Source organism: Vulpes vulpes, chromosome 5 (genome assembly GCF_048418805.1).
Source record: "Vulpes vulpes isolate BD-2025 chromosome 5, VulVul3, whole genome shotgun sequence".
Taxonomy (NCBI): domain Eukaryota; kingdom Metazoa; phylum Chordata; class Mammalia; order Carnivora; family Canidae; genus Vulpes; species Vulpes vulpes.
In genome coordinates, this window is record NC_132784.1 from 75,094,817 (window position 1) to 75,108,659 (window position 13,843).

General features: G+C 40.8%; 1 pseudogene; it reads left to right on the forward strand.

The window, feature by feature from the left end:
• Positions 1-2,970: 2,970 nt before the first annotated feature.
• Positions 2,971-9,476, forward strand: LOC140599127 (olfactory receptor 4X1-like; annotated as a pseudogene).
• The last annotated feature ends 4,367 nt before the right edge of the window (positions 9,477-13,843 follow it).

Sequence of the window (13,843 nt, forward strand, 5' to 3'; positions counted from 1 at the left end):
TATTGTGTTTTCCATTAGCAAATTACATATTGTTATATTAATACTTTTCCCTTCAACTGTTATAATACAGTTAAGTGGTTTTCACATCAACCTACTATAGAATTAGAGTTTTCTAAATCTGATTGTATATTTGCACTTACTAGTATGTTGTGCAATTTGGTATGTTTTTGTGTCATGAATTTGCATCTGTTCATTTCAGCTTGATGGTTCCTTTGAACGTTTCTTGCAAGGCAGGTTTAGTAATAATGAACTCCTTCAACTTTTGTTTAGGAAAGTATTTTTCCTTTTATTTGTGAAGAACAACTTTGCAAAATAGAATACATTTTGCTTATTTGATTTTAATTTCAAAGCTTTAAATGTGTCCTGTCACACTCTCCTGGTCTGTAAGGTTTCTTCTGAGAGAAATCTGCTGATAGACTAATGGACATTCCTTTGTAGGTTATAATCTTTTTTTCCCCTCCCTCTGGTTGCTTTTAGGTTTCTCTCTTTACCTTTGGTTTGATGTTTTCATAAAATGTGTCTTGAAGAAAATCTTTTTATGTTGAGTTAATAGGGTGATCTATAGGCTCTTTGCACCTGGGTGTCCAAGTGTCCTCAGGTTCAGGAATTCACATTTCTGTCTACAGAATATTCAGAAAATAAAGTTAAGAATCAAGGCAATAATGTAGGTTATTTACTTCATCTATATGAGGCATGATTTGGAAGTATTTTCAAAAAGATGAGTTTATTTTTTTGGTGCTAGATACCTGCTCCCCTTCCCCTTTAGTCTCTGTGCTGTTTACAAGACATGTGCAGTGATACCTCGGTTTTGAAATAGATACAGTAAAGGATGAAAGATTCAGGGATCAAATAAAAAAGTCATATTAACATCTCAGTTCCCAGCTCTGAAAAAGGTGCAACATAGGTCAAAAGTGACACTTCAAAACCCTGCAAAGCTTACACTCTCTAACATGTTGGAGACGTGACAGGGGCACGTGAAACTGCTAGAGAACAATACAACCCTTGATGGCAAAGTGTTGGAGCCAAGATCTCAAGTCACCAAGGCATGTCTGGCATGCACAGGCTTCTTGCCCTGGCAGCCCAGAAACACCCTCTCCTGACCTGGGAGAGGCTCAGGCTATCTGTATGGAAATTACACCTATAACATTAGGATAGTGGAGAACTGAGCCAGCCCACATTATTGTTCATTTTCTTGCTGGCATATATTTTGAGATCTTGCTCTTCAGCTCTGCTTTGCCTGTGCTACAAACAAGAATCTCCTGTCTCTGTGACCCCCACTCCTGTTCTGGAAGCCAGCTGTGCGTGGGCAGCAGGGGAGGAGCCGGTGGAGGAGAGAAGAGTGAAGCAGGTGTTGGGCCTGAAGCCCTGTAGGCTGGTTTAGTCCAGCCTCTGTCCGACCAGCCATGTGGTTCTGGGCCCAGATTCCCCCTACTGTGGGAGGGGGAATTCATGAGCTTCTTTCCAAGTCTAACAGCTTATGATGGCGCTGTGAGAGAACTAGCAGGAGAAGCCCCGCGTGACTCCTCTGGTGAGAGACGTCATTGGGAAAAGTGCAAGAAGAGGATGCTGGAAAAGGCGGCTCAGAGCAGTATTATTGGTCAGAATCCACAGAATGAGGAGTTCCACGTCAGGAAAGGTGTAGTGAGAAATCATAAGGTAGGGCAGTTTGTTGTGAAGATTTGAAAAATGTTCACAGATGTTGTTTATTTGGGCCACTGTGTTTAGACTTTTCTAAGTGCATCCTTTTTAGGTTTTCTTCACCACAAAACCTGGACGTGTGCAGTTACTTGCTGTTTGAGAAGAACACATACTTGCATTTTAGAGTCTCGTCCTTAGACCTGCCAGTTAAAGAGTCAGAATTAAAGTTACCCAAAGGTGACATGTCACTGCACAGTTGGTGGTTTACCAGTCTGACGATCTCTTTGTGAAATTACCTCTCAAATGTTTTCCATTTCCTTTTTTTTTTTTTTTAAGATTTGATTCATTCATGAGAGACACAGAGAGAGGCAGAGATACAGGCAAAGGGAGAAGCAGGCTCCCTGTGGGGAGCCTGATGTGGGACTTGATCCCAGGACCCCGATATCACGACCTGAGCCAGAGGCAGATGCTCAACTGCTGAACCACCCAGATACCCCATATTTTCCATGTCTACTCAGAATTTTGAAATTGTTAATTTCCTTTTCTTCCATTGGAAAGACTTAAAAACTTTAGCATTTAAGAGCAAAATTTGTTGGTTACACTGTATATGCATCTTGCTCTGTTACCTTCAATAACTTTGGTAAGAAAAGCACTGCTATTTTTTTTTTTTGATATACTAAAATCTAAGGATGTCCTTACCAATCATCTGTGAGGAACTCTCTGATACTTGAAATCAGAAGCAATGATAGAAACACCTGAAGCATGTACCTTCAAATCTAATTTCACAGGGATTATTTGCCTAGTAATAGAGCCATCGTTGCCACCGGGGTGAATCATGCCCATCTATGATTCCTGCTCTGTGCATAAATATCTGAGGGTGAAATATTGGCCAATGCAGGGTGGGTCAGTTGGGACATGGAAGAGACTGTGGGAGGTCAGGGAAGGGCCCAAACTGTGAGAGAATAGTCTTATGCTGAGTTTGTAGATAAGGAAACAGGCTCAGAGAGGTTGACACTTGCCCAGGCCACGCAGCTCATGTTTGAACTGAGGTGTGTGTTTCCAAAATGTAATGACAGGATCTCTGAGGCTCAATGTTTTTATGTTGAAAGTATCCTGTCATTTAGTTATGAGGTTTCATTAGCTATTGCAGGTGCCTGCATTAGAGAAAGCACTTATTACATTATTACAAACTCAATCCTATTTGAGGAATGAAACCAGACATATGATGATTATTATTTTGTCCACTTGTTTCAAGGAGAGGGATGTGTCTAATTTGAAGGAAGATTCTTTGATTTTCTTGATTCCAGTCCACCAGCTCCTGCGCTTTAGAACATGGCGACTCCAAGCAATGTGACTGAAATCATTCTCTTGGGGTTTCCCCCCAACAGGGAGGTGCAGAAGACCGTTTCTGTGCTGTTTCTCCTCATGTACATAACCATTGTGCTGGGTAACAGCCTTATTGTGGTGACGGTGATGGCCAGCAAAGGGCTCACCTCCCCATGTATTTCTTCCTCAGCTTCCTGTCCTTTGTGGAGATCTGTTACTGCTCTGTCACAGCCCCCAAGCTCATCCTTGACTCTTTTATTGAAAGGCAAACCATTTCCGTCAAGGGCTGCATCACACAGATATTTTTCCTCCATTTCTTTGGTGGTACTGAGATCTTTCTCCTGACAGTGATGGCCTATGACCGCTATGTGGCCATCTGCAAGCCCCTGCGCTACACCGTCATCATGAACCGGCGTGTGTGTGGCCTTCTGGTGGGTGCAGCATGGAGTGGTGGCTTGCTGCATTCTGTTGGGCAGACATTCCTCATTTTCCAGCTGCCCTTCTGTTGCCTCAAGGTCCTTGACCACTACTTTTGTGATGTCCATCTTGTATTGAAGCTTGCTTGCTCAGTCACCTTCCTCATTGGTGTCTGATCATCGCCAATGGTGGCTCCATTTCAGTGGTCAGCTTCATGGGGCTGCTTGCTTCCTACGTGGCCATCCTGTACTCCCTGAGGACTCAGACCTCTGAAGGTCGGCACAAGGCTCTGTCCACCTGGGCCTCTCACATTGCAGTTGATTAATCACTTGGAAGTAATTCTCTTATTTTATCTTCCTTTACCCTCAAAAATCTTCAGTGACTCCTCAATGCTTTCTGTATCAACTATGAACTCCTGCTTCACATGCAATACCCTCAAGGCATGGCCTTCTCTTAATGTTCTTATGTGTTTTTGAAGACACTTTTGTAGACCTCACTGTTTCTTGAACATTGACTTGTGACTTCCATGTAAAATAGGTTTCCTATCTCTACCTGTTAACATCTTACCTACCTTCCAATGCCCATCTGAAATGCTACTACCTTTAGGAATCTTCCATAGTGATCCTATTCAGATATGTCCTTTTCCTGTGTTTTGAATTCCCACAGCACTCAAGGTCCTTTAAAGCCTTTGCTATGTATATATCAGTGCTTATTCCCCCCTCATTCCCGACTGTCACTCTCTTGAGAATGTGGCCTGGATTGTACTTACCTTTGTATCTTGCTTTCAGTGACATATAGTAAAGCTCAATAAACATTTGGTCAATTGAATTTCTGGAAGTCATTAGTGCCTCAGGTGTAAAAGTGGTTGTGACATCTCTCTTTACATCTCAATTATCTAATTGAGATAGCAATGTCATATCACTGAAGACAATCAGTCTTGATATCATTTCTGAGAATAGTATTTATAATAAACAAGGGAGTCTGGTCTTGTTTATCTTCTCCCTCTGCCTTTCCTGCTCACTTGTGTGCTCTCCCCTCCCCCCCATCACTGAACAGGGAAGCTGATGTGGGGCTCCATCCCAAGATTCTGGGTTCACACCCTGAGCTAAAGACAGAGGCTTAACTGCCTGACCCACCCAGGCACTCCTATGCTACATAGTTTTTTAAAACACTTTTGTTTATGTTAAGGTGGGTATGAGTCTCCAGTTGAATAGAAGAAGAAGCTGAATCTTAGGGAGGTCTCGATTTTGATCAAAGTCACACAACCTGAGTTCAAACCCAGGTCTGCCTGATTTCTAAGCCTTTGTTCTTTGTGTGCATCCCTCTGCTTCTCTTTAGAGATCACCAGAACATAAATGCATATAAGTTTCTGAATTCCAAATCAGCAGGCTGATAATCTCTTTAATGTCAGGTATTTTCTTCTGGAATCACTTCAACATAAATAAGAAGTGTTTTAAAAAACTATGTAGCATAGGAGTGCCTGGGTGGGTCAGGCAGTTAAGCATCTGTCTTTGGCTCAGCGTGTGAACCCATATTCCTGGGATGGACCCCCACATCAGCTTCCCTGTTCAGTGGGGGGGGTGAGGGGAGAGAGAGAGAGAGAGAGCACGTAAGTGAGCAGAGGCGCAGAGGGAGAGGATAGAAGCTTAAGCAGGCTCCACGCCCAACACAGAGTCCGATGCAGGGCATGACCTGAGCTGTAATCAAGACTCAGATGCTTAGCTGTCTGGACCACCCAGGTGCCCTATTACCTCTCTGATTTTTGAATGTTAGCACAGCCTTGCTTTCTTGATCCATTTGGTCATGAACTATATATAATAATAATGGATAGTCCCTATATACATTCCTGCATTTGATTTAAATGTTTTATTGATGATTTTTTGCATCTATGTTCATGAATGATGTTTGTCTGTGACATTCTTTATTTAAAAATTTTTGTCAGGTTTGTTGGTAGAGTTATGCTGGTCTTATAAATAACTTGAGAAATTTTCTCTTTTGCTTTTAAAACATTGTATAAATTTGGTATTATTTCTCCTTTAAGTGATGAAGCCAACCAATTCGTCTTGACTTGGAATTATTCTGGTGTGTGTGTTTATAAACCATGAATTCAATTTATTTCACAGGCTATTCAAATTTTCTGTCTCATTTTGGGTGAGTTATGTAAGTGGTAATTTTCTTTTTTAGTAATTTATACTTTTAATCTGAGTTGTAGAATTTGATGACCTTAGGTCAACAAATGATATTAGTATTAAAACTTAAGGTTATTCATAATATTCTCTCATTAGCTTTTATTTTCTGAGGAATCTTTAGTGCTAATATTTTCTTTTTCTAATAATAAAATTATTTTTTATTGGTGTTCAATTTGCCAACATACATGTAGTGCTAATATTTTTCTTCCTCAAATTAAAAAATTGTGCTTTCTCTGTTTTTTTTTGTATATATATATTTATCAGAGTTCGATTGCCAACATATAGCATAACACCCAGTGCTCATCCTGTCAAGTGCCCCCCTCAGTGCCCATCACCCACTCACCCCATCCCCCTGCTCACTTCCCCTTCCACTACCCCTTGTTCGTTTCTCAGAGTTAGGAGTCTGTCATGTTCTTTCACCCTCTCTGATGTTTCCCACTCACTTTCCTTTTCCTTTTAATCCCTTTCACTATTTTTTATATTCTCTGAATGAATGGAACCATATATGTTTGTCCTTCTCTGATTGACTTACTTCACTCAGCATAATACCCTCCAGTTCTATCCACATTGAAGCAAATGGTGGGTATTCATCATTTCTAATGGCTGAGTAATATTCCATTGTATATATAGACCACATCTTCTTTATCCATTCATCTTTCAATTAAAAGACCATGAGGAAAGTTTAAGGGTAATAAACGATGATAGCCTCAGAAGGAAAAAATCTATGTATAATTGGGGTTCCAGAGAGCGGCGAGATGGACAGAGGACCAGAAAGCATATATGAACAAATCATAGCTGAGAACTTCCCTAATTTGGGGAGGGAAACAGGCATTCAGATCCAGGAGATATAGAGCTCCCCTCCCTGCCAAATCAATAAACACCATTCAACACCTTGACATTTAATAGTGAAACTTGCAAATTCCAAATATAAAGAGAAAATCCTTAAAGCAGCAAGAGACAAGTGATCCCTAACTTATATGGGGAACAATATTAGATTAACAGCAGACCTCTCTACAGAGAACTGGCAGGCCAGAAAGGTCTAGCAGGATATATTCAGGGTACTAAATGAGAATAATATGCAGCCAAGAATGTTTTTTTTTCTTTTGTTCTTAATTCAACAGTCTTTTTCAGGATTTCTTTTCATATTTTTCTTGTTATGTACAGAATCATCGCCTGCCTTGTATAAAAAATTTCTTCTGAGTTTGATTTCTATGCGATTAGTATGTTATCTTTCTTTCCTACTAATTTGATTGTATATAAATTTTCTCTTATTTCTTTTATCTCTCTAGGTATAGACTTTCTTCACAGATTATATACTTTTCTTAATTTTTAATGTAACACTTTATAAAGTTTTTTTTTTAAGGATTTTATATATTCATTCATGAGAGACACAGAGAGAGGCAGAGGCACAGGCAGAGGGAGAAGCAGGCTCCATGCAGGGAGCCTGATGTGGGACTCCATTCCGGAGGTCCAGGATCATGCCCTGGGCTGAAGGTGGCGCTAAACCATTGAGCCCCCTGGGCTGCCCATGATCAGTGGATTATTAACAAATGGAAAGTTTATTTTCCAAATAGTTGTTTTCTTTCCTTGGTATCTTCTTGTTTTTGTTTTGTAGTTTAATTCCATTTGTGAATGATGTCATTCTTTTTACACTTATTGAAACTTGTTTTATGACTGGACATAAGGCCTATCCTGGTGAATGTACCATGTATGCGTGAAAGAGTACACACTTAGTTTTAGATTGTCGTGCCTACAGATGTTAGGTTAAGGTGGTTCATATAATTTTCACATCTGTTTTTACTGTTTTTAAAAATCAAACCTTGCCCCCACTTGCTGGTAGGTGGTAGTGGTGGTTGTGTTAGCATCTCTAACTATTATCGTGGAATTATATACTGATTTCTTTAAGCCTAAGAAAGAAAACACTGCAGATGAGAGAATGGCATACCAGAGATGTTAAATCACTTTAAGTCACTTGTTAAAGGTTATATATCCTCCAGGTGGCAATCAACCTCTGGACAAGGCAACTTGACTCTTTTTTTTTTTTTTTTAGAATTTTTTTTTTTTATTTATTCTTGAGAGACACACAGAGAGAGAGAGAGAGAGAGAGAGAGGCAGAGACAGAGGCAGAGGGAGATGCAGGCTCTCACTAGGGAGTCTGATATGGGACTTGATCCTGGAATACCGGGATCATGACCTGAGCTGAGGCAGATGCTCAAACACCGAGCCGCCCAGGTGCCCGCAGCTTGACTTCTTAGTTCATGCATCTAAGCATGCATTATATTCCCTATTATATTGCCCTTTGTCTGTCTTACTTTCCTCACAGGGTGGAAATACCTTTCAAAACGCTATGTTAAGATAAGTCAAGAGTCAAAGGGCTAGTTTAGTTCAAACTTGTCTCTGATACTTAAAAAAACAACAGTAAAAGTAGATCAGTTCCTATTTAATACCAGCTATTTATATTTATATATTATTTATATTATTTTTTATCCTTTTCCAAAGAGATGGCATGAAACCATGTACTGTGTATCGTAACTGCTTAAAAACTACTCTTGAATGAATGAATTTGGAATGATTCAGCTTAGAAATCCAAAGTCAGGGTAAAAACAGTGACTCCCTTGGTGTGTAAAGTTTGACTGAACCACTAAGTTAATGTAACAAGGGGGATGGCCGTCTCCATGGCCCATTCCTCTAATTGCGATGCAATGCCCCTGGGGTCTCATTAGCAGGCCTCAGAGTACTCTTTCTAACCATGAATGTGCTATGACTCCAAAGAAGAGGAACTCCAGTCTGGCAATGGCTCTGGCTGAGGTGATTCCACATGAGCTTCTCTTAAACTTTTGTGTTTAAATGTTACTGTAGCCTTTCACATCTCTGGCCAGACTTCTTGACTTCTAGTTCTCCAGTGAGGAGGGAGGTGCTCACTAAGGTCAGTTCTCACGGAGTCTTGGTGTTTTGGGGAGTCTCTGACTGGAGTAAACCTGAACTGACCAAGGATCCTGATAGAAGACAGATGTCCTCATTGGCTTTGCTCTCTCTGTTTTGTTCTCAATGTCCATTTAACAGTCCTGCTGCATAGTGTCTGAGTATTCCTCAGGTTCCTTTAAATGCATGAAGTGTGAGTTAATCTTTTTTTTCTTTTCAGATTCTTGTGGTATTTCTGGATTGCTTCTCCATCAGCCATTTTCTTGTTCACCATTTAGCTGCCGAAGACATGTTTTCTCTGGGTGATCAGATGCTCCCACTTCCCTAGTTAGGAGCATTGGATGGTGACTAAGAAGGTAGCTTTGAAGCCAGGTACCTTGAATTGCATAGCTGGCTCTGACCCTTACTAGTGCAAGAACATGGTCAAGTCACACATTCACTCTAATCCTCATTTTCCTCATTTGAAAAAATAGGAACAATCACAGTGGTTTCTCAGAGTGAGGTTGTGTTGATTAAGGGGGAGGATGCTTTATTTATTTATTTTTTTGTTTATTTATTTATTTATTTATTTATTTATTTATTTATTTATTTGAGAGAGAGTGAGTCAACACACAGATGCAGAGGGAGAGGAGTTGGGAGATGATGAGGGACAGGGAGAGGGAGAGGGAGATGGAGATGCCAGCTCTTTGCTGAGTGGGAAGTCCAACATGGGGCTTGATCTCAACCCCAAGATCATGACCTGAGTTGAAGGCAGATGCTTAAGCAACTGAGCCACCCAGGTGCCCTGAGATGTTGCCTTTAAAGTGCTCGTTTAGGGCCTGGCATTCAGCCCTATTTAATAGATGTAAACATGTGTTTACTGATATGCTTATTATTCCCTCTTCTTGTGGAAGTTCAAGCTCAGAGAGTGACTCCACAAAACTCTTCCTTAGAGACTTGCCATACGAATGCCCCGACCATGGCAGGGGACTGCTCATGGCATAAGAGAGTGGAGGGGTCAGAGTTCACAAAGCTGGCCGGCTCCTCCAGCCTTTCACAAGGCTCTCCAGGTATGTGTTGTCTAATGCCACTTAACTTTTTGGAAATTAGAGCAATTCCAGGGTGTATTTCACTGAGGCGCAACTTGCCACCTGTTTCCCAAAGCCCAGGCCCGGCTGGCAGGGTGTTCTTCTCTGTAAACGAATCCTCTGCTACCTGAAGCTTCAAGGACTTTTCAGACTTACTTACATTTTAATGTTTTAAAGTAGGAATGTTTCTAGACTGTGTTACAAAATCCCTTCCTCCTTCAAGACTGACGATGAATCAGAAAACTAGTAAGGGATCCCATTCAGTGTAAGGTATGGCAAACATGTAAGTGGACTTTTATCCTCCACCCATCCCTAGGCAAAGCAGGGATTAGTGATGATAGAAAGCTACTTACTTGCTTTCTAGTTGTTGTTGTTGTTTTAGGATTTCATTTATCTATTTTGAGAGAGGGAGGGAGAAAGCATGATCAAACACGAGCAGGGGGATGGACAGGGGCAGAGGGAATGAGAAAATCTCAAGCAGGCTCCATGCTGAGTGGTGCAACTGAGGCAGGACTTGATCATGACCCCAAGATCATGACCTGAGCCACAATCAAGAGTCAGATACCCACCAACTGAGCCACCCACGTACCACTAGGTTGTTTTTTAAACTAATCAATTATTGATTATTATTGTTTGTAAAATTAATTTTTTTAGTGTATTTCTATTTTTCCAGCTTAGAATCAGAGCACTTAATCCAGCTGTTTTATGTATAGGTGGGGAACTAGAACACCAAGTAGAGGGAGGGAGTTGTTTGAGGTCACTCAGGCACGAGGGACAAAGTTGGGACTGAAATTGAGGCCTCTTGGCTTCCAGTCCAGTGCCTTTTCCATGGTGGTACGCTACCTCCTTTGGGCAATGGTAGGTCCACTGTGAGTCTCTGAAGTTTGTCAGTAGTAGGAGGCTAGGGAAGGAAGGAGAGTGCAGCACACAAGCATAGCGGGAGGGGGTGGGAAGAGAGCACTGCAGGAGGGAGCACTCTCTGCCAAGAAGATCTGCAGTCTCCCAGGCTGCACAGCCATTCCTGTGGGCACTTGTTGGTGACCTCTCAAGTCTTTAAACACTAATTTTTTGAGCTCTCTCCTCCTCATCTCTAAAGTGAGTGTATTATAATAGTTATCTTAAAGGGTTGTGCTGAGTGTGAACTGGGACAATGTGTGAAGCTCATAGAGTGGGTCTGGCCTGCAGCAGCTCTGCCATGGTGACAGGGACATGAAAGCAGGAAGGGGGAGTCCTCTGTGGGCCTGATTCACATCTTTACCAACTTTGAGATGCAAGGGTGTATTGATGGTTTAAGGATGGCATGAGGAATTCTGCAAGCAGGAGAAGAGAAGAACAGAAAGGAGTCCGTGGAGGAGAGGATGCAGGTGTTTGAAGATGTTTAGGTTGCACAAGAGTAGATGGGATCTGGAGTTAGTGACCATCTGAGGAGCAAGTGACCTTGTCTTTATGCTACATGAGGTTTCTATCTGGACCCTAAATTTTAAGGAAAGTTGTCTAGAGTTTTATAAACAAAGGTCATTTAGTATAGTACAAATACGGAGTAACATCAAAGCTTATAACTAGAGAAATGGTCAAATAAATTGTGGTTTTTAAATAATGCACCATACAAAGATCCTTTGAAGAGTATCATTCTGGAGAGATGCTTTAATAATGTGTTAAGGGAAAAAATGACAAATATAGAATTATGTGTACATTTCATTCAAATTTGTAGAAAATATTTGCATAAATGAAACAATAACAAAGAATTCATTGTAATATTAATGAGTTCATTGTATTTTTCTACTTTCCAAAGTATCTGTAATGAGTATAACCTCAGGCAAATTACTTTATCTTTCTGAGCCTCACTTTCCTTTTTTGTAAAATGGGGCTAAGAATAGTAAATACGGAAGAATGTTTTGAGGATTAAATAGTATAAGCCATGTATGATTTTATGATTTTATGATACAAATTATGCAAGTGAAACACAGATGGTGATGATTTTCTCTGGGTGAAATCTCTTGATTTCAGAATAGAATCACTTGCATGGAAGGGAAGGGGGGATAAATCTTGCCATGGATCACTCAAGCATGTTGTTTGCCCTTTAACCTTGGAGGGGTTGGCTTTAACAGTCTGTGGCTGACCACCTTGCCCATTAGGTATCCCTAGGTTTACGACTCTTTGTACTTGATATTTAATAAAAAATGTTTTGAAATAAATGGAAATGGGGAAGAACCTTGGAAACAAATCCTATGGCACTTTGCTTGTAAAGCAGTCTGCCACCAGAGTCTGACCAGCAGCCATTGAGATGTAGGAATGCTTGATACGTAGTGAGCATCTACGAAGTGCCAGGCACTTCCTATTTCACATTGTCTCTCAACAGTTACCTTAGGTGATATGTAATATGATCTGCATCTGACATATGAGGGAATGATCTGAGAGACCAGGTACCTTGCCCAATGTCATTTGCATATGCATTCACTTATTTATTCATGTAGTTATTTTCTCAGCATGCTTTCATTACTTTTCCAGGTCTGCCTCTGGTCTACCCCAGCTGGGGTAGACATTTCATGGAACCTCCCAGTTTCTAGATAACGAAATGCTTTCTACAGACAGTATTTTAGCTATGGCTGAAAGAGGGGGTTATGGGTGTTGGTTATGACAACCTTGAGAGAAATGACTGTGAGTTTTAGATCCTGCCTATGTCAGTTGAAGGAATAAATAAAATGCATTTTCAAAGGTAGTTGTGTTGATTTAGATAATATATGCAAGGAGATCAATCTGTGTCTGGCACATACTAGTTCAGTAAATATTAGTTCAATGAAATAAGATTATGTGCAATTGTAAAGTCCTACATATGTCTAGGTTGTTGTCCTTATATTTGACTTCTATAGCTGTCATTTATTCATTCATTTAATGAAAAAATATTAATTTAGTACTGGCTATGTACGAGGCATCTTCTAAACACTTGGGGTATATTAGAGAACCAAAGAGACAGTAAGCCCTGCCTCATGTAACTCATGTTCTAGTAGAGGATGCAGACAATGAAATAGTAACATAATAGATAAATTAATTATATGATATGATTGATAGCAATATGTGCTATGGAAAGAAGAAAAAGTAGAACAGGGTAAAGGAGTTTGGGAGTGCTGGGATGTTGCTGTTTTAAATAGGGTGATCAAATAGCCATTTTAAGAAAGTGTGATTTGCAGAAAGACTTCAGGGCATGAAGAGTTAGCCACTAAATATCTAGGGGAGGAATGTTCTGGATAGAAGAAACCACCAGAGCAAAGATCCCAAGGTGAAAGCATGCCTGATGTGTTCAATGAATGTTATGGAGGCCAGTGTGCTTGAAAGGAGGGAACAAAGGGAGAGCGGGAGGTGATGAGGTCAGAGAGGCAGTGGGGATGGGACCTTGTAGAGTGTTGTGCATTGTGGCAGAGGTCCTGGATTTTACTACGATGGAAGGGCACCCATAAAAGGGCTTGGAGAGAGCTCCAGCTGTCCCAAGGAGAGCAGGGATGCAGAATGCGGTAGAGGAGCATTAGGGAAACCAGCTAGTCAGCAAGGGAGGAGTGGTTGTGGCTCAGAGCAGGGAGAGAGCTGTGGACATGGTAGAAGTCGATTCTCATTACATTACGAAGTAAAGACAAAATGAGTCTTAACTGATTGGTGTGAGATGTGAGAAAAGAGGAAAGACTCCCAGAGTTTTAGGCTCCCATTGCTTTCTGAATGGTCACATCAACTGAGATAGAAGGCTGTCAGAAGAATGTGTTTTGGGACGCCTAAGTGGCTCAGTGGTTGAGTGACTGTCTTTGGCCCAGGGCGTGTCCTCGAATCCCGGGATTGAGTCCCGCATCAGGCTCCCTGCATGGAGCCTGCTTCTCTCTTTGTCTGTGTCTCTGCCTCTCTCTCTGTGTCTCTCATGAATAAATAAATAAAATCTGAAAAAAAGAATATGTTTGTGGAGAGGGCAGGTGTTCATTTTTTGGACATGCTGAGGTAGGCAGGCAGGTATTTATTCATTTGTTTATTTTACAAACATACCCTGAATGTGTTCCATGTGAACATACTGTACACTATGTGAATGCATGTTATGTACAGACATTGAACATTATCCAGACATGAATGATCAGGAGCCTTGCTATCAAACAACTGAAGAATCTAGTGGGAACATGTAAATGAAAAATTTTAGCAAAATATCATAAACATACGTCATTATGGCAGTGTGTCCCACGAGCAATGGAACACAGAGAAACTGACAGGTATTCTTATTCAAACTTTAAAATTTCATCACATTCATTTCTT